This window comes from Dermacentor silvarum, chromosome 5 (assembly GCF_013339745.2).
Source record: "Dermacentor silvarum isolate Dsil-2018 chromosome 5, BIME_Dsil_1.4, whole genome shotgun sequence".
Classification (NCBI taxonomy): Eukaryota; Metazoa; Arthropoda; class Arachnida; order Ixodida; family Ixodidae; genus Dermacentor; species Dermacentor silvarum.
The window spans coordinates 46088317-46112832 of record NC_051158.1 but is presented as its reverse complement, the minus strand read 5'-3'; the positions used below and the strand labels follow the sequence as shown (position 1 = coordinate 46112832).

Sequence of the window (24516 nt, the reverse complement as noted above, 5' to 3'; positions counted from 1 at the left end):
AAGCAAATGAAAGTTTGTTTCCATTCTCTCTTGAAATGGTAGTAAAGGAGGTCCAGCCGCGTAGACAGTCTGCATGAAACGCAGTAATAATGCACAGTCTACTATGCTTGTACGGGCGAAAGCGAACATCTGAGTACGGGAAAGAGTCGTTCACTTTACCTGGATGGATTGTTTCCATACATTGCTCATAGCTGACACAGTATGTAAAGCTTCGCTCTACAAGATTCGATCTAAAGCTGCCGTTAGTTTGCAAAACGACGATTACATCGCTACGGCTCGGACATTCTGGACACGGGATCAATTGATATATGTTGACCTAAGTTCCCCTTTTAAAACTTGTGGGACATCATCTTCCTGTCAAAAAAGCCCAATAAAGAGAATATATCACGGACGCCACTATTAAAGCTCAATATCAAATAATGCGGTGTTACCCCTGCAGGTGTCATTACCGAAACCCTATTGCGTTCCTTCTGAGTTTTTCTTGCATTTTATTATACTTTGTGTTGAAGTGTAATTGAATGTAGATTATAAGTTTTGTAAGAGAATGTCGTAAAATCAACTCACGGGCTATGAGCGATGCGGTTGGGTGAAGGCTACGCTTCGGATTAACCCAGATTTTATAGGACTGATTTAGATTAAGTTAGCTTGCGCATAAATCTAACTACACGAGCATTTTCTTGCGTTCCTGCCCCACCACAACGCGGATTTCGTGGTCGGTAACGGGAAACCCGAAACTTGGTGCTCAGAAATAATACGCCATTGCCACAGACTCACCATCGAAGAGCAAGGTTCACCTCAGGGGCTTTCACCTGTAAAAAAAACACGGGAACAAATAAATTTCGTGCTCGGCAACCATGCACTGCACCACCTGGCAACACTACCTTGAAGCATTTAGACAATAGACCACTGTCGGAGGACCTCTTGCTAGGCGCATGGTCACAGAGTTGGCAGATGACAGAGACAGTGCCTGCTCTTTCACGTTTCTTAGGCGACGTGGGTTTGGACTCATGGTTGTGATGATAACATTTATGCGATGTGTTCTTTCACCTGGTTTCTCTCATTATCATCCCCCATTGTGACCATCTTTCTTTCCCTCTTCCCCTTCCCTTCGGTAGAGTAGCAGGACAGATACTTCATTTTCCGGCCGACCTCTCTACATTTTCCAATCAATAAACTAGTTCTTCTTGATGAAATTTGTTTAGGTTTAAGGAAAATGTTACAGTCTATATCACTGCATCAAGTAGATGTTTTCGTGTATACCATCACGCTTTTTTAAAGAGATTCTTGAAAGTAGCAAAATTTCGAAATACTCGAGTGTCAGTTTCACAGCTCTTTGACTGAGCAATAAACTACGAAGTCACAGGTCTGCAAAATGCACCTGTGGAGACAATGAAAGCGGACAAAATTGTTGTGCTATGCACCGCTCGGAGGTACACCACTAAAGTTGGAAGCACAACTTTCGCAAAATCCTCGGTAAACACTGTAACAATTTCACGCCATCTGTAAACTCGTAATCAAAATTTTCCGCTTCAAATGCTCAACAGATCTCGCTTACGGATCTGTGCTCGTTTTCTTTAGTGCAGAGTTGCGGTTATGTAAATCTTGTGCTTGAAACTTTCTGAAGCTTACCATTTTTTGGCAGCTTCCGAAAAAAAAAATCATTTTCCTTGTGCTATAGTTTGTAGAATTCAGCTTTCTGTCTTAGGTGCAATAATCTTTTTTTTTTAAATTTGAAATACTGCAGCAATAGTTAGGGCTATGGCCGGAGTGAACTAATTACACATTTGTGCTGCATACAAGCAGTACAAATACACACAGCACTTCAAACTGGTTTATAGCGGTTGTGCAATGCAAGTATCGCTGCATTTCGCATGCATATAATAGTGAAGTTGGAGTTGGCCCCGAGGTAACGCTTTCTCTTGACAGGGATTTCTGGAGAAAAAAAAATTACTCAGAGCTATCGCGCCAGCATGACGTTCCATTCCAGAAAAGCTTGCAACCACCAAGCAAGTTTATAACGGCTTTTTTTTTGCACAGTGTTTGAGCACACATAAAAATTCATAGCTTTGCAGTATGCCAGGCACAGATTTCAGGAAGCATCCAGCCTACATCTCTTGCAAAGAAACCTTTGTAGACATCAGGAATATTAGCGCATTGTTCAAGTTCCTTTGAATGTATATGCTTATTTGCTTTTGAGAATGTATTCCTGGTACAAGAACGATATGAACGCACCTTGTTTTTTATAAGCTCACCCGAAACATGTGTGCGAATAAAAGAACATGGCCTGTCAAACGAGAGATCCTTTGATGTGCCATCTATGGAGTATGTCCATTGCTACGATACACTTGATAAAAATTGAGCCTTTCTCGTTTTGAGAATCAAATGTTAGGCGGCTCAACTATACAAATACGAAAAAAAAAGAAATCGTTAGCACCTTAAAAAAGAAGTACGTTTGAGGTTCAGTCTGCGCGATCGTCGACATCTTTTGCTCCCCCACTGTTCAATCATAGAAAAGCAATTTCCACGACCATATAGCCTCCAGGCCTAAATTTTAAAACACGCTCTCGTGTTCGGTATAGCTGACTCACACAGGTAGCGCAGCGTTGAAAATTTTACACGAACTGCTTCCGTGCGTCTGGGGGCAAAGAAATGCGTGCTACGTTGACATTGCGTGTCGCGCGCTTGCTCTCAGGAGATTGTCGCTGGCGCCCGCCGGAGTGCACCGACAGGCCCAACGCATGCTCGACAGAGACACGTGTGGCGCTCGCTTGTTTGTCTGTGCGTGCATTTGCGTTACATGTATCCGCATATCGCGCATCATGAGATATTTACAGGAGGGCAGGTGGTTTGACGTGTGCGTCAACAGCACCGCCGGGGTACAAGCTTCCGCCATATTGACACGATTACCTTTCGGTGTCATGGCGTTCTGCAGTGGATTCACATACGTCCACAGCGACGTGAAAATAGAAGCCATAGCGACTGACAAAAGGGAGGGGGGGGGGGGGGTTGTCGAGACCGCGTTCTGGCTCGACGTACCTTCTTAGCTACTCCTTCTGCAGCCTGCTTTCCTTTAGGGTGATGTTTCTTTATCTCCGGTTTCTACATCAGCCTTGGTTCTTATCTGTGTGTAGTGATAATCCCTCAGGCCATTTCCCTCTCTTCTAAGCGATTCTTTCCGCACCATTCATTTCTGAAGGCCTTCCTTTTTTCGCCTTTCTTTTGCATCCTTCACTTCTTTATTCAATCCCAAACCTCCTGCTATCATTTGTGCTTCTTTTTTCTCGGTCCTCCGTCTTCCTTGCCTTATCCTTTACTGCCATATTGCTTTTATTTCTTTCTTTCTTTACATTATGACGTATTGTGTATGTTTCTTATTGACTTTTGATTATTGACTTTTTGATGTGTATCGCCACTCGCCACTCGCTTCGCCTGTTCAGAGCAAACACGTATCCAGTAACGTGGCTTACGGCTCTCTCATGCCTTTCTCTCTCCCCACCCCCCACTCCTTTTTTCCTGAGCCTTCCCCTGCCACTCCACATTTTCCCGTATAGACGAGGACCGCGCAGCAAACAAGCCAACTGCTTTTCGCTCCGCCTTTTACATTACCGCATTTTTTCTCTACCTCTGCTCCTTTCGCTTGTGTTTTTCTTTCTGTTGTCTCCTCCGATGTCCTCTTTCTGCGTTGTGGTTGGTGTATCGCGGAGAGGCTTGCTTCACCGCATCACGCTCACGTTTCTTTGTGTCCACACCACTTACCTGCTCATTATGGTCTCCGAGGGAGAGGCCATTTTTGTCCGGAGACACTTGTAGACTCACTCCCCTCCCACCCTTTTCCTGGGTTTTCGTTTTCTCTATTGGGTGATTTGGTTCTCTCGAGAAGACACGTCGTCGAAAACTGAGGAATTTAGTCCAGCCGAGCATAAAAAAATGTTGTCAAGGAGGTCGTGCACTTGTGGACAGTCTTTCTCTGTCGTTTTAGCTACTAGTTTGTTTTAAAGAAGAAGGCCAATGAGGAAAAAAAAAAAAAGAAACGCTGAGCGTGAAGGGGTGATGGTCGAAGCGATGTCGTGCAGCGCTGTGCGCGCGTTACGTAAGATGCCCTTTTTATCTTTTCTTTACTGTTCAGACGACTGTACTTATCTGATTACTCAAGAGAAGGGTACAGGAAGAGAGAGTTTTTCTTGTAACTCCTGCTTCAAAGAACTGCCACCGTCTTGTTGGGCTTCTTGCTCCGGATAGTGTGAGACCGAAAAGTATATGGCGTAGACTTTTCGTGCGGGTTTGATCTTTGGGCGTCTTAAAGCAGCCTACGTGAGAGCGAGCTGACGCGAAGCTTTATCACGTTCGATACTGGAGCAGCGACTTCAGCGCGTAAGAGGTCTCCGAAGGATGTGATATGTTCGCCTGCAAGACATGTCACAACACTTGGGGTAAGCAAAGAAATAAAAAAAAGGCAGACAAATGTACGAACGAATGCGTGTGATATGTATTTTGATAAAGTTCAGTATTTTACGTGGCTGAATATCCAGTTGGAGCCTGTGGTCACGTGCTCTTATCGGTAAAGCTCCATGAAGACGAAAACTACGTTCTACATTGCCATTCGTGCGGAGTTGTAAGAACCTCTAAACAGAGAACCACTGTAGAAGAGATTATAAAACCTTAGCAAATGTGAGATAATGAGCATGCAACCGCTGAATTGGAGTGCAGAATGTAAACCCTGCTGCAGCGGTGTAACTGAGGATATATCTTTTATCGGTAAAAACGTGTAACTTTTGTTAACAAAAGCGTATTTCTTCCGATCGCAGCTTCGGTTAACGTACGACCAGACACCTTTGAAAGATCGTAGGTGAATACTTTTTGACGGAACAACGTGACACGCTTAATCTGGCGTTTACAGATTCATCGGCATCATGCGTCATTCACCTCGAATTGCTGCGCTTTTTTTGTTGTACTTTCGCCTGGTCTTTTATGTGGGGATGTCGTTACACGATGTTCCAACGTCATCACTGCACTGTTGGTCTGAGGGTTTCGTTGTGATATATTTGTGTTGTTGTGATTGCCCTACTGTTATGCCATTGTGTTCGCATCCAGTGCAATACACTCGTCTTACAGCCAATGCATTTGCGCCGTATGTGATAGTAAACTTATCTTTTTATTTTCAGGGGTTGGTTACGAACAAAAAGTTCATCCTTCCTCGTCGCTGTCAAATTTCTTGCTCATTCCGACCCATTGGGTAAGTGCCAACTCGTCCAACAACGCACATTACTATAATACCATTTTCGTTTTAGCGACAAAAAATGGCGATGAATTGAGGTTTAGAGGTAAAATATATTTCGACAGTTTAGTGCAGTAAACCGAGGAGGTGTATACCTATGTCATGCTACTCATCAATATGTAGCGAAGTAGAGGACTCACCGCTCCTGCGGCGGCTTTCGCTGGAGCATGTGCAAGCGATACTTCTGACTTTCATAATTTTTCGCATTGAATACTTAACTATTCAGTTACTATATAGCGCAGGCCCTATGCAGGACAAATGCAGAAATGTATATTATTTACATCAAAAAGAACAACTCTAGATTCACGAAATTAGTCAATAAATTACGCATATTATGTCCTGACACCTCTTCTTTAAGAAGTAATCTTGATTTGATTTAGTTTCAACATATTTTATTGCGCACTTTAATAACTGGTAACTTATGGGCGCCGCATAGCCTGTATTGCTTTCATGCCATGAAATGTGAATAAACTAACTACCTAACTAATCAACTAACTAACTAACTTGGAACTTACCAAGTAAGCACATTTAAACTTGACTGCACTGAAATGCCGTTTTAATACCGTAATATCCGCAAGGAAATGCGCTCACCGCACTAGAATGGTTACCCTGACAAAGAAACAATTTTGAAAACGCCGAAGTACTACATGATTACATAACTTAATGTAGAAATTGTCAAATGAAACTCGAAATAATTGAGACGTCTAACAAACGGTTTTTCTCCTTTCGCATTCAGGTTCGCGATTTTTCTGCGTGTCCACTTTCTGTTCGATTTTATTGGTGTTTAGCGCTGATTACTGAGCGCTAATTACTTGAACCGATTATCCGCTCGTCTCATTAAGGCTATTGTTCGAGCTTTAGTCATTCGTCAAAGTCGAGCGACCAGTCAATAAATAAGTCAAACACAAAGCGAACAGTACGCGGGTGTTAAACAAATACATTCGCTTTGTCCGAACTTTCCGCACACCAGCAGAGACCGTCCGACGTAATTGAGTTGAGGTGCTCCCCCTCGAAACCCAGCCTTTCTTAATAATTGGTCATTTCCGTGCATCGTAGCGTCCTTTGTAAGCCTCTTACCGCTACCAGCTAAATTGATTAGCAATTAGCGGCACTCGGACTAGGCTGCTTTTGAGTATAGAACTTAGTTTCCGAATGCGTTCACACTTCAGCGGTTGGCTACAAATGTGACATGCAGATCCGATGAAAGAAAATGACACAGCGCATTTCGAGATCGCACCCGGACGCCGGGTTCGAACGCGGGAGCGAAATAATGATGCGTAGTTGCGGACTTGAGGCGGGGGTGAAGCATTCGTTAGGATCGAAGCTTCAGCCCGAGAGCCTCAGTTTAAATACACGGGAACAGAGAATTGTTTTCTCACAGCTTCTAGTAGCCGTTATTGGTGTGAGGATGATATTTGTGGCTTTTGAAAACGAAGTATCCTGACGGCAGGTATAATTTTTTGCTTACCAATGCTGTCACTTTTTTATTATTAAGTTGCGTAATAAGGAGCGCTAATTCTTTCGTACTCAAATTTCGTATGCAGGTTTCATTTCGCGCTGCGTGCAGTTCTTTAAGTACCATGGTTGCGTGTATTATCCGCCTGTTCCATCCGGTGTATACGCAATAGTGAGGTTTTTACGCGATAGCGTAAAGGGCCCCGCGTCGATGAAATTCCGGCGTCGGTGCCGGCGTCGTTGGCGAAAATAATCATTCCGAACCACCCCGACCACGGAGGCCCGCCGCGTCGAACAAGGCGTTAGTGAATAAAATTGAATTTCTCAAAGTGAAATCCGTGAGAAAATTCGTAAAGTACGACTTAACCACAACCTACAGACGTGATAGTGTCGGATGGTAATTTGAATATACGAAAAAACATATTCTCTTACGCCGAAACTCAAGCACAAACCTATTTTCCAGCATTCCTACAATTGATACGCGCCGCGCCGCGGGATCTTCCTTGCAAAAACACCATCCTGACGGCGCTCGCCTCCTCGTAAGCCGCGCGCGGAGGCGAAGTTGTACAAAAAAAGCTGCAGTTGTGGGGAAGCGTGAGAAGCAGTATGGGATCTTTGAATGCTATCGCGTTCCACTCTTAAAGGCGAAGCTTAAGCGCCTTGCAAATTTTTATGTTAAGGGCCCCGTGTCGCAGAAAATCCGGTGTCGGCAACCGGCGTGTGATCACGGGTGGCGGAGAAAATTGGGAGGACGCTTAAGTTTTGCTTTTAAGAGAGGAACGCGATAGCATTCAAAGATACCTGACTTCTTCTCACGCTTCCCGACAACTGCAGCTTAAGCAACCGTAATGGTTACCGTGAAACACTGGCGGCAAACGCTATGCACGAGGGCGAGCTTTCTGGTAGAAACGCGGCCTCTTGCGTGGGCCGATCCCGGAGATATTGTACAGTCGCGCCAAAAAAAAAGATAATTTTCAGGTTTCCGTTTTAGATGCGAGAGCATCTTATGCTCGGGGCAGTGTCCGTTCTGCGGCGTCCGCACCCATACTGCGCATGCGCCACTCTCCCTCATTCTCCTCTCCTACGCAGATGTGCGCTCTCCTCCTCCCCTCTCCCCCTCTCCGCCACAGGTGCGGTGCAGCAAATCTTTGCATATAACTCTCTCTGTCTCTCTCACTGTCTCCCTCTCTCTCTAAGGGTACTCCGGTAGGCGGCGCAAGTGTCGCGGCGCAGTGTAAAGCGCGCATTCGCTGTGCTTCCGTCATTCTCTCTCTGTGCAACGATGTGCGAAACGCCATGAACAACGTCAACGTCGGTGCTAGTTGCAGCGGCAGCGCCACCGCCGCGGAGCAGAGGAAGGCTCGGGAAGCCGAACGTAAACGTCAGCGTCGGCAAGCGGACCCCTAACTTCGGGATCGTCTTACGCTAGGAATCACGTACGATCTCTAAATAAAGACGCCACAACCCCGTACAAACGCCTCCTCTCTTCTCAATACATTCTCTCACTCTAACTTTCATTGGGTTGTGTTGCCAAGTGAACCGAAACGGAAACTCGATGCGCACCCCCCGCGATGCTTTCGCATCCCACCATGGTTGCCCGTAGGGTGAGATGATGTGTTTTTTTTTTGTTTCGTACTTTTAATATTTCAGTCTCAGAAGATTTAACATAAAAGGCATGCGCTGTGGGTGTTTTCTTTCATGACATTTGTTTGTGGATTGTCATTCTCAAAATTCCGAGGAATAGCTTTGCCAACAATGCAAGACAAAGTATGAGCAACATTAATGATAGAATGGTGTGGCATACCTAACTATATTTTGAGGGCCTGCGTGGTTGGGGATGATTTCCTTGGCCGCGGGCGCCAAAGTTGACGCCGACACCTCCGTCGGATTTTCTGCGAAACGGGGCCTTTGACATCATGACGTTAAAGTCATCCAACCACATCGACCGCGCAGGCCCTCCATGTGGTGCAAGGTTTTGGTGAACAAAAATTGAATTTCTCACAGTGAAATCAGTCAGAAAAATGGTAAAGTACGACTTTACCATTCGGCGTCAGATTCGCCGTCTGATTGTTTACCAATCGGCATCGGATTTTAATTTGAATGTACGATAAAACCTAATTCTGCTACGAAGAAACTCAAACATAAACCCCTTTTCTACGACTGCACGCGTCGGGGCAATAGCAAACAATTAAGAAAATAATAAACAAAACGCGCTAGGGCCTTCGTATTTTAATATGACTACTTATATTGTCCCTGGAAAAACGTCTTTCCAACAATGCATTTCAGTTTAAAAGTGAAGCCCACTTTAAGGGGATCGGAGTAAGCTTGGGCTTTGTAAGCTGGCTTTCCCACGTTCGGCGTTGCAGTGAATGAAGCCTACTTGCCGTATGCGAACGATGCGATGCGAACGGGTCCCGATAATGCTATCGCGTTCTGCTCTTAAAGGCGAAGCTTAAGCGTCCTCCAGTTTTTCTCTTCCGCGATGCCAGACTAAATTGTCGATGCTGCTGCAACCAAGCAGTGGCGCCCTCTGTTTCTGTTTCGACCTCTGCTAGGGGCAAACTACGAATCACACCTTGCGTCTCAGTGTGAACGACAGATGGCGCCGCCGTTCGGGTTCCCGCCGACTCTCAATTTCTCGTCCGGCACGGTCGCAGACGATGCGTACTTCTGAGCGCGTCCTAGATGAAACGGGCACGTGATGCACCCAAAACTTGCTGTTAAAGTGCATGCAGCGCAAAATGCCACCATCTGTGGGAACATGTGAGCGCAAAACAAGCCGGCCGTCTGGCCGTAAACGCCACTCGCACTGGGTACCCGCATTTACGCAATATCCGGTACACCGTCAGACCGTATTGCGGGACTAAGTTGGTAAGCTACGAACCTGGCGCTAGCGAATACTTTGCGTAAACCGTACTCGAGAAGAAGATGATCCGCTCTCACATTTCGGCTGCCGAAATTCCACTGGCGTCGAATTTTTCTATCCACGTGCGTCCGATGTGAACATAGCAGGGTACTGTAGAACAAAAAATGAAGGAAGTAGATACAGAAGCTAAAAAAAGTGGAAGAAATAAATGAACAATGCAAGAAGGAAATAATGAAAGCCGCAAAGCAAAAGGGAAAGAAATAATAGAATAGTGAATGAAAGAAAGATGAAAAGAAAAACAGAAGCAAATGCTGAACGAGTGCATGAAAATAAATAAAAGAAGGAAGCAAAGATGAAAGAATGGTTGAAAGAATACAAACGTCAGGCATTGAATAAAAGATTGAAACAAAGAATGAATAGACAAAAGTGAAACACTAAATGCACGAAATTAAGAAGGAAATAAAGAAAAACGTAGGAGAAAGAAAAATATTTAGAAACATTAAAAATGAAAGCACGAAATAACAGCAAAACAGAAAGCTCTTTAGCGAGTGCCTTCTCGACGTTTCGCTCAGGGCAGGCAAGGGGGCGCTACCTTCTCCCTGAATAGGGCTAATGACGCTTGCCCGTAGATTCACTGATGGCAACTCGCGTCAATCTTTCTTCTTTCGGAGCCGGAGCGAGAGAGAGAGAGAGGCAGAGACAGGCCTAAACGCTGATCCCGGAGATTTCCATCGGTACTGCAGTCGACGAAGTGAGATTTTTCCTCGTCGTAATGCCTCCCCAGAGCTACGAAAGCGATCACGTCGTTGCTTCGACATTCCTTATTTATTCTCCTAAACTGGAACGAGACTACGGAAAGCGTTAACCACTCTGCCATCTCTTCCGTTGCTGTTTTTTTTTTTTTTTATTTCCCAACTCGCTGATGCAGGAGCGCCGTGGTCGGAGTTTGTATAAATGGCGATCCGTAGGGTGAAATTATTTATTCCAATTATTCAAACTAACTTGCCTCGCTTCAAAGCTTACACCACGCCAGTTCTGCGAGTTTCGCGTTTTCTTCAGTTAATTGACTTTTTCGCGAATTCGGAAACCTGAATCGTCAAATGTGGCTCGGATGAAAGAGAAGCGGCTGACGAATGTCATACTACTTTAATTGACAGGCAATGTGGAGGAATTCACTGTGAGGCACTAAAGCTTTACATGCTAAATCTCCTTGTTGAAGTCGCAATATTCGCGGTGGCATTGAAGAAGAATGTTATCAGGCCGCAGGATAGACGATAGCCCTGATCAAGGGTGTGATAGCACCTCGATATACCTTTTCTCTCTCCTGCGTGTGGACAGCGTTTGAAAACCGCCAGAAGGGCTCCGGTTCAGCGATTCCAAATGAGCTGCCGAACTACGACATGTGTCACGTCTGCCCGTGGGAAGTGACGCGTGAAACTGGAAAATACACACCGACAAGGAAAGAGTGGGGCTTTGTGTCTTGCTCACTCGAACACAACCTGCCAAACTTGCCGGAGAGACAGCGTTTAAAGCAACTTCAATGTGTCAGTCCTGCTGAATGCAAACACTTGATATTTTTGATGGAGGTGATTCTAAGACACCTTAAACAAGATCAGACAAAAATATTGTAAATATAAAACAAGAAGAAACGCGAATTGCGCAAGTCCGAATAGGGAAATGTCGAAGAGATTATAAGTCGATTTACTGTTGCTACAAGCAAGCAAGAATTGGCAACAGAAGGCAAAAAAAAAAAAAAAAGAAAATACAGGAAGAAAAGGCTTACTGACAGTGGAGTGGAGCGGCTGTCAAATGGGTAAATAATGAATTTCTGGAAACAGACGGGAACTTTTGATCGTTATTCTTAAGAAAAAAAATAATAAATATGAACTAATGCCGGATGTTGGCGTTGGGGAAGGTAAAGCCACTCCATCAACCTTTCGCACCATCGCCTTCTGTAGAAAAAGTAGAAGAAGTTGCCGCTTTTTCATCGCAACGATGACTAAACCAAAACAGAAGTCAACATCGCCGACGGCGACGTGGGACCGCGATACTGTCGAGACGCGAGAGATTATTAACGCGGGACAGCTGCATCAATCGCGAACGACGTCAAGCGCGAAGTCGGGGACACGTGGTGTCAAAAAGGTTGCCATTTGTCTACCGGTCCCAATATCTGCGCTGAAAGCGAAGATTACAAGCAAACGGTGGTGTGGGAGAATGAAGTGTTCCTTGACATCTCGGGAGTAAGCATCTTCACCTGTACAATACAGCTCATAAAGTGGCATCATGGTCTATTGTCGTCGACTCACACATATGCTAGCAAATCTATGTATATTTTTTTTCATTCTGAATCCTTTTACTATTTATGATTGCCTTTCACAACAGTCCATTCTTCTTTCGCAGTGATCGGCCACTGGGTGGGTAAGGACGTATTGTAAAAAAAAAAAACATACGAAAATAAAGTGAATCTTTGATGATTGAGGCTCTTGTCCACCACGCACTGTATTTCATAGCATGTTCTTCTTCTTCCGTCTTCTTTGTGGGGTTTTACTTGCCAAAACCAGTTCTGATTTAGAGGCACGCCGTAGTGCAGGGCTCCGGATTAATTTTGACCACCTGGGGTTCTTTAACGTGCACTACAACGCAAGCACGCGGGCGTTTTTGCATTTCGCCTCCATCGAAGTGCGGCCGGGATTCAATCCCGCGATCTCGAGCTCAGCAGCGCAACGCCTTAGCTGACTAAGCCACCGCGGTGGGTCACTTCACAGCATGTGTGATCAGATTATTTGTAAAGCATGCGTACTTCTCGCGAAGACTTGTGCGTACACAGCGCGCACAAATACGAGGCAAAATAAAAAAAAAACAATAAAAAATACCGAATGGCATACTCGCACAGCGGGGATTCTCACGTAAAATGCCTATTGACATTACGCGCAATTCTGGTGGGACAATTGACTGGGGGGGAAACCATCGCTGAAACTTCGCGTGTCAAAAGCCGCGCCGTATACACAAAGTGCAGCTAGCGGAGGAAACAGTGTTTAGTATACACGACACGGCTGCGATTTCGCGTCAGCAAACTTGCTATACCATCTGGAGGCACACGTGTTGGACTGATTGGACCACATTTCAAAGCAAATTATATATATATATATATATATATATATATATATATATATATTCAGAAGGTAATAAGATTTTGCAAGGACGCATAATCGCGGCTAATTGCAGTGGTCGCGCTTGTCCATGCGTCCGTGGCGTCATGGTTTCAATAACAGGGTGCTGCGCTAGAGGTCCTGTGTTCGAATCCTGCCGTCGTGCAATTCTAATACTGTCTATTTAACAATTTATAACGCAGTACTTTCTTAAAATTATCAATTTGCAAAGTCACGAAGGCACTTCAAGCCAGAAGAACAAAGTTTAGGCAAATACATGTACTACCCATCATTCCCATCATGGCTAAGCTCCCGTAGGATCTAGCGCCACAGTACCTACTTGTTATTGTATTGAAACTTTATGCAGCTTGTGACCCGACCTGGTACGGACTGGGTCAGAAAGTATATAGGAGTGTGCGTGCACCTCACGACGAAACGGGACCGCGGGCGCCTAGCTTGACGCAATAGATTTATCAGCCAACACCGAAACAGGCACGATATCGCTCAAGATGTGGCACAAATTTCACGGCCCCTCTGTAGCGGACGGTGTCAGTATATTTTAGTTGCACGCTCAGACTCTTGTAGCGCCTCCTGGTCAGCGCTGGTACCGCGTCAATTAAATTAAATGAAATAAATTTTGTTTCTTGGTACCTTACTTGCCCAACTGTCGCAGAGGGAGACTCGGGATATAATTTTGGCTACCTGGGGTTCTCTAAGATGTACCTGAATCTAAGCACATGGCCATTTTAACGCGACAGAGTAAAGGGCCACGTGTTGCAGAAAATCTGGCGTTGGCGTCGTTGTCCATTATAGAAAATTATATTTAGTGAAATGAGGTTTATTGATACAGGCGTAGATGTATATCCTTCGGATATATTGGCACGGAACAGGCGGTTAAACAGTTACGTCGGGCAGCGCTCTTAACCGTAACTTCGGCGTCGTCTTTTGCGGAGCGATCACGATGCTGCTACTATTGGTGATGTGCATCATCTGCAGAGCATGTTGCACGTCTTCTTCATCACAATCACCCCCGGGAGAAAAAGCAGCCATCCTGGCGGCTCAAACAGTAGTGATCTCGAGTGGCTCACGGTAAAGCTTAAGGCGATCGACGTGAACGATGTCACGTCCACGACAACGGAGGTGAGAGGGGGGTGTCAGTAGTTCGATTAGGTATTTCACCGCAGACGTGCGCTGGACAATGCGATAAGGTCCATCGAAGCGGGGAAGAAGTTTTGAAGAGAGGCCAGGAGCATGCGCAGGTACTGACAGCCAGACGAAATCGACGGGAGAGAAGACAGGTTGCTCACAGTGAGCGTCATGGAGCCTTTTCTGGCGCTGTTGCTCAGCGGTGGTGACGTGGCGCACTAACTTGCGACACTCCTCGACATGACGTGCTGCAGTCGAAACAGGCACACACTCAGAAGCATCGGGACTGGTAGGGTAGCAGGGTGTCCACGGTGTGGGATGCGTGACGGCCGTAGAGCAAAAACTAGGCAGAAAAGCCAGTGGTAGTCTGGGTTGCAGTGTTGTAGGCGAACGTAACAAATGGTATACGATAAGGTCCCAATCTGTGTGGTCAGAGGCGACGTACATGGCCAGCATGTCACCCAGGGTCCGGTTGAAACGTTCCGTGAGTCCATTCGTCTGGGGGTGGTAGGCGGTGGTTGTCCTATGAATAACGTGGCACTGAGTTAGAAGAGCTTCGACAACCTCAGACAAAAAGACGCGCCCTCTGTCGCTGAGAAGTTCACGAGGTGGGCCGTGACGGAGGATGAAACAGCGGAACAGGAAGGAGGCGATGTCGCGCGCCGTGGCGGCAGGTATTGCCGCAGTTTCAGCATATCGCGTAAGATGGTCGACGGCGACGATGATCCAGCGGTTACCGGCGGGTGTCATAGGAAGCTGGCCATAGAGATCAATGCCCACTCGATCAAATGGTCGGGCGGGACAGGGAAGGGGCTGCAAAGCTCCAGCTGAACGGCAAGGCGCAGATTTCCGACGTTGGCAGTCCGTACATGAGCGAACGAATTTGCGGTCGTAGGTTAACATTCCTCGCCAGTAGTAGCGCTGACGAAGGCGTTCATATGTTTTGAAGACTCCAGCGTGGGCGCACTGCGGGTCAACGTGAAAGTATGCGCAGATAGTGGAGCGCAGGCTGCGTAGTATGACGATTAGCCATTTGCGGCCGTCAGATGCGTAGTTGGGTCGGTGCAGAAGGTTGTCGCGAATGGTGATGTGAACAGCTTGGCGGCGGAGTGCGCGAGAGGCCGGCAGCATGGGCGTGTCAGAAAGTAGGTCGAGGAGGGCCGCTATCCAGGGGTCGTGGCGCTGCTCTGAAGCAATTCTGTCGATGGTGGGAGGCGAGACGATGGGTGTTAGTGTTGACAGGCAACTAAGGTCAGTAGGCAGAGGAGACCGTGACAGAGCATCAGCATCCGAGTGCTTGTGGCCAGAGCGGTAGACGACGTTGATGTCGAACTCTTGAAGTGGAAGAGCCCATCGGGCAAGGCGGTCACATGGGTATTTCAAGTTTGATAGCCAACAAAGGGCGTCATGATATGTGACGACGTCAAACGGGCGGCCGTACAAGTAAGGGCGGAACTTGCTAAGGGCCCATACGATGGCTAAGCATTCTTTTTCAGTCACAGTATAGTTGGTCACCGCTTTGGTGAGGGTACGGCTGGCATAAGCAACAACGTATTCAGGATGCCCGGGTTTTCATTGTGCTAGCCCGGCGCCGAGACCTATTCCGCTGGCGTCTGTGTGTACCTCCGTCGAAGCTGCTGGATCGAAGTGACGCAGAATAGGAGGTGAAGCGAGAAGACGCCGTAAAGTAGTGAACGCCTCGTCGCAGGCTGGAGACCATGATGACAGGTCGCCGGAGCTACCCAGAAGCTGTGTCAGAGGGCGTATTATAGACGCGAAGTTGCGAATGAAACGTCGAAAGTACGACCAAAAGCCGACGAAGATATTAGATATATATATGTATATGCCACGTACGGGTTACATTGTCACACCATTCTATGACTAATGTTGCTCATACCTTGTCTTACATTCTTGACAAGGTTGTTCCTCGAAATTTTGATAATGACAACCCACAAACAAACGTCATGAGACGATCGCCAATCAATAGCTAATTGATGGTCGATCAGTAATCGATAAATTTCGGAAAATGCCGGGGATGACTTGGTAGTGCTTAGCTTAGCACAAATACGTAGCGAATACATTGCCATACCTGTCAAGTTCGACGAAACTAAATTCAGAAAATCTTCCGACCGCGGGGGGGTTAGTCGGTTACGCAAGCCCCCTCCCCCCTCCCTCCCCCACGTCTACATTTTCAAATACTGACAGGAGAAGAACGTTAACTTTATTATCAAATCGATAAGATTTGAGTCCGGCGTATATTTAGTGGGTCTGGGCACCCACCGCGGACGCGGTTCCGAGACCTTGTCTCGAAGTGGCTTCCTCGGCTCGCTGGACGGCCCAGAGCTGTACTGTCAGGTTCGAGCTGAGCAGTGCGGTCTTCCAACGCGAGCGGAGGCTGGCGGTGGAAGAGACGGAGGTGTCGGCACTGCCCGAATTGTTTGTTAGGATACATGAGAACTTCCTTACAATTTCATTTACCGAAACACGAATCATCCCATGAACATCACTGTCTCACTTTTGCAAGCATTTCATTGTTGCTAATTCTGTCTTAAAAAATTCTTGAACATTTAATTCAATTTTCGGGAATTACGTCCCACAACCACCATCTGATTATGAGGCACATCGTAGTGGGGAACTCCGGATTAATTTCGACCACCTGGAGTTCTTTAACGTGCGCCCAATGGACGGCACACGGGCAAATCGCCCCCATCGAAATGCGGCCGCCGCGGTCGTGATTTGATCCCGCGAACTCATGCTTGGCAGCGCAATGCCAAAGTCACTAAGCAACCACGGCGGGTGTTTGAAAATTCTTCGGATAATGTTTGATTGTAAGCAATTTAATTTCTTTCACATTTTGCGAGGATGACGTTTCCCAGCGTCTTAGACGAGCGACACATGGATGAGTGGCACTGCGTCCTCGTATTTTTCCCGATGTTAAATTGCCGCTCGCACTCTGCATTGCTCTGTGGTATCTACAAAATACCTGGCGTCACTTCGGCTGAGCACACATTAAAAATAATTGAAGATACTTTTTGCGCTATAGCGCTCCTTGATTTTAAAGCCATGACTGACCGTAGGCCTACGCAATGCCAGAGCGGCTGACGCCGAGGAGAAAGTCTTGCTAGTTGCGGAATTAAGGCGGCATTCGCTCGCTGGCTTAATGGGAGCAGGGCCACTATGGCATCCAAAAACCCCGCCAGCGTAAGGAGCGGCTCCTCGGTTAACGAAATAGCGCATGGATAGGGTGTTCCCTATTACTTTCTTAAGAATGTTTTGCACGATAAACTTGCAACTGGATTGGATTGGGTTGAGTTCTTTTTGCCAATGTGGCCTGACGGAGCGCTGGAGGCCGGTAGAAACGGGACACAACTACAATTTCCGGGCGATTTTCCTGTCATCCGTACAACCGGAAGAAATGGATCCAAATCCGGGAGTCTCCCGGGTAATCCGGGAGACTCGGCAGGTATGCATTGCGATAGCCAATCGATAGCCAATCATCAGCTAATTGATAATCGAACAATAATCAATAAATTACGAAAAATGATGGGGATGACTTTGTAGTGCTTAGCGTAGCCCGAAAGCCAGGACTAGCTAGGTGCCCATCAGCTCCGCTGTCTCTTTAGCATTGCGCCTCCAGTGCAAGCTACGCTAATTTTTCTCTCTTTTTCTTCCGTTATTTGTTTATTATTTTACTACATTTGACTACCAGTGGACATCTCGTTTAGAGCTAAGAGGAAATAGTCGTACACACGTGCCCTCCCCCCCCCCCCCCTTACCCCCCTCTATAATCTCCCTCCATCACGCCACTCTTTCTACTTGTTCACGAGAGCACGTGAAGGTCAAGGCACAAAAGATACGCGTCGTAGTGGACGTCCGGTTCCCCTTATTCCTTCCAAGGAAGTCAGGCTGAAAGAAAAGAAAGAAGAAGAAAAACAACAAAGGCTAATGATATAATCCAGGCGCAACACAAAGCAGCAATCGAGCACCCCTCAACTTTAGCGCCCACTGCGGCCCCACTTCCTTCGGGGTCGCTGTCAACGGGGTATTGATAGGCAGCACAAAAGGGATGGCCTTTCTCCGTTGAGACATATTGCCGTCGGGCTTAAGGCAAGGACATCGCTGGAGCTCGTCTCCTTTACGCTGACTTGTTCGTTCGCTTTTTTTTTTTGTGCGTTTTCTTACAACTGGGGTGCGCTCAGGACGTGACACGTGCTGAAGTGGAAACAAACAGAAAGAATTAACAAAGAAAGAAAGGAAGACAATCAGGGAGGATAATGAGAGGCACGCCTGCTTGGTAACTTTTGTACGCTGAATTTCATTCGCTGAACTAACCTACCCGAACGGTTCTGATACTGGCACATAGTTTTCTCTGTCGAAGAAAACGAGAAGTAAAGAAAGAGAGGATCACTTATTAGCACAAGCACACACACAGAGGGAGAGATAAAAGGAAGGCAAGTATGTTAACCAGTCAAGAGTCCGGTTGGCTACCCTACGCTGGGGGAAGGACAGAGTTGCGCCTGAGGTAATAGTCCTCTAGCCAGCTATTTTTATGTGACGAAAAGTAAAAAAAAAAACACCGCATATCCACGGGGTGAATTATGATGAGTTAGGCGAAGCTCCGGATGGAATCATCGTTAAACCGTAAATCTTCCGTGTAATTCGCCCAGTCTCGCCGCACTAAATCTAACGATTGACTTCCACCAATGACACGCGCCATATGTGACGTCATTCCTATTTTATAACAGCGCCCTTCATTATAATTGCACCATCTCCCGCTTAAGGGAACACTAGCACAAATGCGTTAGAAACGTGCAGTACTCTCTAGTAGGGGGGAGAGGCCACAGCGTCTTACGCAGCCGTTTACACATGCCGGAACGTGCACCGCGTTTGCCGACGCCATCAGCGTTTATGAATACGGGGGTAAGGCGGAGAGGCCACAGCGTCTTACACCAGCTTCTTACACGGGCCGTAACGCGCTAGCGCAAATGCGTTAGAAACGCGGTCTTTCGTTAATGTTGGATATTTATTGTCATCGTGGTGCGTGTGTCCATGTGCGCTTCGTGGTGTAGTGGTTAGCGCCGCGCGTTCGGAAGCGAGGGGTCCCTGGTTCGATTCCGCGCTACGGACACAACTCTCGGAATTTTTTTAGGGGCGAAGCTCCTTAGGGTGTGGGTCTGTCCCTCCTCTGTAGTATGTAGTGGTAGTAGTAGTCGTCGTCGTAGTAGTCGTCGTCGTCGTAGTAGGTAACCACGCCTACTTTTATCAGAAAAAAAAATTCCGAAAGTTGTGTCCGTAGCGCGGAATGGAACCAGGGACCCCTCGCTTCCGAACGCGCGGCGCTAACCACTACGCCACGGAGCGCACATGGACACACGCACCACGATGACAATAAATACCCAACATTAACGAAAGACTGCGCGTTTCTAACGCGTTTGTGCTAGCGCGTTACGGCCCGTGTAAGAAGCTGGTGTAAGACGCTGTGGCCTCTCCCCCTTACTAGAGAGTACTGCACGTTTCTAACGCGTTTGTGCTAGCGTGCCCTTAAGCGGGAGATGGTGCAATTATAATGAAGGGCCCTGTATAAAATAGGAATGACGTCACATATGGTGCATGTCATTGGTGGAAGTCAATCGTTCGATTTAGTGCGGCGAGACTTGGCGAATTACACGGAAGATTCACGGTTTACCGATGATTCCCTCCGGAGCTTCCCCCACTCATCATCATTCACACCGTGGATATGCGGTGTTTTTTTTCTCATAAAAGTAGACGTGGCTACCTACTACGACAACGACGACTACTACTACGACCACTACTACTACTACTACTACTACTACTACTACTACTACTACTACTACTACTACTACTACTACATACTACAGAGGAGGGACAGACCCACACCCTAAGGAGCTTCGCCCCTAAAAAAAAAGAGAAGCATGATGAACGATGCGGAGCATAGGCAGTACGATGCAACTACAGGCCCCATCGTGTCCGAAGGGCCCGTTCACAGTTTTGAAAGAAGGCCTACGGTAATAAAATGTCTAAGACGACTTGCAGTCGAAAGCCCGAGCGCCGCTAGCTCAATGACACGACGGGCACTTTTTTGCTGAGTCATCATCACTCTGAAACCAAAATTTACAGTCATTTTTGCAAGTCATCATGTTTCATTTTTTCGCAAGTCACCCTTCCTATGATTCACGAAACTTCAACCGTGACTCAGCACTTTTTCTTTGCTGAGTCACTCTCACTTGGACCCTAAAATCTGACATGCCTTTTTTGTAAGTCACTCCCCCCCTCGATAACCCCTTGATTCACTCTTATTTCACACTTTATTCACTCTTGATTCACCCTATCACTGCTTCGTTCGCCTGGATTCACTCCACCCCATCTCGGTTTTACTTCCATCACACTTGGTTTGCTCTGTTGCTCCAAGTTTCCAATTTTCATCACTCTTGATTCCCCCTATCACCACTTCATTCACCTTCATTCACTCTTAATACACTCTCATTTAGTCTTCATTATCTTAGCTCGCTCTATTTCATCATTACCTTTCGTTTGACTCCTATCACCCTACTAAACCTCTGTAATTCACCATCAATTCACTTTTAATTCACCTCAATCACCTCTCTGTATACCCATTACCACTTCAGTTCACTTGCTTAATCATTCTTCCACCCTTAATCTCGGTTTTGTGCGCATTATCGCCTCTTATCCTAAGACGTCCATTTCGCGTCGACGGCACGGTATTCAAACGGCCTGGAAACGGAGACCTCACCATGAAGCATATAAAGATTTCGCCTTAAAAATCACTTCAAGAGAGCCTCGATGGCTCACTGCGTTGATACACTGTTAGGCCAAAGGGCCAGTGTAAGAGCAGAACAAAGTATATATATATATATATATATATATATATATATATATATATATGTAGTGCGACTGACGGTAGTTCCCTCTTGACCACCGTCAGTTGCACTTCGCTCCTCGAAGAGGCAGGACGTGTGTCGAGCGATCTCCTCAACGAAGCTTAGGAATGGAGTGAACGCACTCTTTAAATTATGGATCTGGGAACTCAAATAGGTGGGACGTAGTGCTTACGTATTTTTCTCGCATTTACCTTTAGAGCTCCACTAAATTTTATTTCACTTAACGGTGCTTTGGTCATCGGGGCTATAAAGGAGAGGTCATTGCCTGCCGTGCACATTCACATTGGGGACAAGAAACAAGTACGTGCTTTACTGCGCGGTGTCAGAGAGAGAGAGAGAGAGAAAGCAAGGAAAGGAAAGGCAGGGACATTAACCAGACGAGCGTCCGGTTTGCTACCCTACTCTGGGGGTAAGGGAAGTCAGCCCTTCAAGGGAAGAAGGGAATTTGGAAGTCATGCTATTGCCGTCATGTTATCACCGTGTTTTCTCAAATGCGTGCAGGAAATCGCTGCGCAGAATGACTTACATAGGGTATGTGTTTCAGCCTCATAGCTTCATCTATCCGTCTTGGAGGCTCACTAGGGTGCCTGCGCGGTCTTTTCTTTTTTAGAAACCATGTACGAGGATTCGAATGCCGGCAGCAGTCACACGAACAGCCGCATTTCGAAGAGTATACATTTGAGTTTTTGTTTTCATCTACAAAGTTATTGCTATTATTTCTGCAACGGAAATGATTCAGCCATTAAGTGGCCTACGTGTGAGACCCGTGCATATTCGGGTAGCTATTAGAGCCATTCAAAAGGTTCTGCAAGAACCACTGACGCATTGTGGCATGCCGTTATAGTTTTGCGGGTCTTAGAGAACCGCTTTGTAATACCATTTGTCTAAGGTTTTCTTTCTGTTTTAACCGGAGTGTTAGGACGACACGCGCTAAGTGTTCCACAATTACTAATTCTGTGTGATATTTGCGAGATCTATAGCGACTGAATCAAAAGACAGAAGAACAACAACAAGGCTAAAATTAAAGGAGGTTAACCAGACGCACGACCGGTTTGCTACCCTACGCTATGGAAACGGGATAAAGGAACTGCGGGGAGAGAAATCAATGGCGAGAAAGAGCACTAGCTCCGCCGCGGACACGCGAAGGCTGAAATCGAGTTTATAAATGGTCGAAGAGACCCGTTGACTTGAGGAGTTGCATTATCGTTCTCCCAGGCCATGAGTCGTAGCTTGCCGATATCAGTGCATTCTTCCAGCACTCGCGCACGTAGGTGAACTTTGAAACTTGCGACAATACCGAAGAATCTTAAAAGGGAGCTACGTATAGCGCAACGAGTGATGCGAGGGAAAATGATAGGTTTATCGCTAAGAGATTGTGAGACGCCGGTATGGGTTGTAGAGCAGGCGAGGGTAGCTGGTATCTTACTATATATAAACAGTGTGAAACGCAGCGTGGCAGGTCGCGTGGTGCGTAGAAAAGGTTAGCGGTGGCCAGTCAGTGTAACAAAGCTTGTGTCAAGAAATCAGAGGGAAATTCTAATAATAATAAATAAATTATGGGGTTTTACGTGCCAAAACCACGATCCCATTATGAGGCACGCCGTAGTGGGGGACTCCGGAAATTTAGACCACCTTGGGTTCTTTAACGTGCACCTGAATCTAAGTACACGGGTATTTTCGCATTTCGCTCCCATCTAAATGCAGCCGCCGTGGCCGGGATTCGATCCCGCGACCTCGTGCGTAGCAGCCCAACACCATAGCCACTAAGCAACCACGGCGGGTGGGAAATTTTGGGGTCTCTTAGGAATAAGTATAGGGATCGATATTGAAATGTTCAAGAGTATGATAGATGTTTTTGAATCAGTGCAGGAAACAACGGCAACACAAAACGAATGACACTGCGCGAGCATGGCGTAATATTGACGTTTATTAAGGAAAAACGCGAAAAAAAGGAAGACACCATCTGCGTATGCATTTCATTAGACCACATGGAATAAATCATCAAGTATTTGTGTCTCACAATATAAGAGAGATAAACGGTAGGCAATTCGATACGCAATCATTGTACACATTTTTTGTATGTGAAAGGCTTCTGCAAGCTCTGGACCTTTTCTTTTTTGGTGCTTGACGATGAACTTAGTTCTGTCGCGGCGAGGACGGGGTACGCTGAATCAGAGCAGTGGCAATTGGAAGTCTCTGGCACAAGCCTTCGTCCCGCAGTGTACCTAGGTAGGAATAGAGACAGAAGAAAAGGGGAAAGGTAGGGAGGTTAACAAGAGGAGAAGGTCCCGGTTTGCTACCCTACGCTGGGAAAAGAGGGGAGGGTAAGGTAAAGTGACAGGAAAGTAGAGATTGAGAAAGAAGGGGAGCACAGATGCACAATCACAGTCGGTCACTGTCGCCGCATACAATCACTGCACAGTACTGTAGCACTTGTAGCACTGTAAACATCAGTTCAGGCTACAGCCACTTGTCCAATTCTGTAGTCTTTAAAAACTGCACCAAAGCTTTCGTCGTCCTCCACTGCGATGTCTTGTGATGGCGGCATTCTAAAATCGTTTCTTCTGTTAAAGGCATTTGATCCAAGCACGCTATCGCGATTGCGGGCGATCGCCTCTGTAAATCGTAGCGAGGAAAGTCACAGAGAAGGTTCTGAAGAGTCTCCTCGCTACCACCGTCATCACATGAGGCATCGTCGGCCCATCCGATTCGGAAAGCAAAATACTTCGTAAAGGCTGCTCCTAGCCATATTCGATAAAGCAGGGTAGCTTCGCGTCCGCATAGACCGGCTGGGATGCGAAGGCGAAGAGAAGGGCCTAGGTGGTGCAGTCGGTTGCATTGAAAACTTCATGTGTTCCATATGGAGAACGCTTGTATCATGGGTGAGTATTCGAAGCTTTTTTAGCGGCATCTGTCCTTGATAACGGTATCGACTATTCTTTGTCGCCTTGAAGAGCCGACCGAGCAACGTTATCGGCATGCTCGTTGCCTATGACGCCGCAGTGACTTGGAAGCCACTGAAATGTCACGCGGTGTCCTAGCTCAGCCAATGTATGAATTAGCACTCTAATCTCGAATACCAGGCTTTCGTGTGGATCCGCGCTGCAGGGCTGATAGTAAAGATTGCAGTACTGCCTTCGAGTCACTGAATATGGACCATCTTCGATATCCGCCTTGATTTCTCAGTGGCTATGGTGTTGGGCTGCTTAGCACGAGGTCGCGGGATCGAATCCCGGCCACGGCGGCCGCATTTCGATGGGGGCGAAATGCGAAAGCACCCGTGTACTTAGATTTAGGGGCACGTTAAGGATCCCCAGGTGCGCAAAAATTTCCGGAGTCCTCCACTACGGCATGCCTCATAATCAGATTGTGGTTTTGGCACGTAAAACCCCATAGTAATTTAATAATTTGGATCATCTTCGATGTTGTTCCTGGCTGACGAGACAAAGTGCAGCGCGAAGAGCTGCAAGTTCCACAGCCGTCGATGTCGTTGGGTGAGACGTCTTGAAACAGATGGTAGTGGCTCTCGCAGGGAAAACCACGGCTCCAGAGGAACACCGGAGAGTTGCCGATACATCTGTATAAAAAATATGTATGTTGTCGGCGTTCATCTCGTGCAAAAGGAGCAGCGTTAGCTGTATAAGAGCAGGTGATGACAGCTCAGACTTTTTTGTGATTCCTGGTACCGTGAGGTGCACTGCAGGT

General features: G+C 46.7%; 1 protein-coding gene across 1 annotated transcript in view; it reads left to right on the top strand.

The window, feature by feature from the left end:
* Nucleotides 1-24516, top strand: part of LOC119453342 (glutamate receptor ionotropic, NMDA 2B-like) — a 235642-nt gene that overhangs the window by 68158 nt on the left and 142968 nt on the right. The window contains 1 exon segment of the mRNA XM_049667812.1: nt 5163-5233. The gene's annotated coding sequence lies outside the window, so the exon portion shown is untranslated.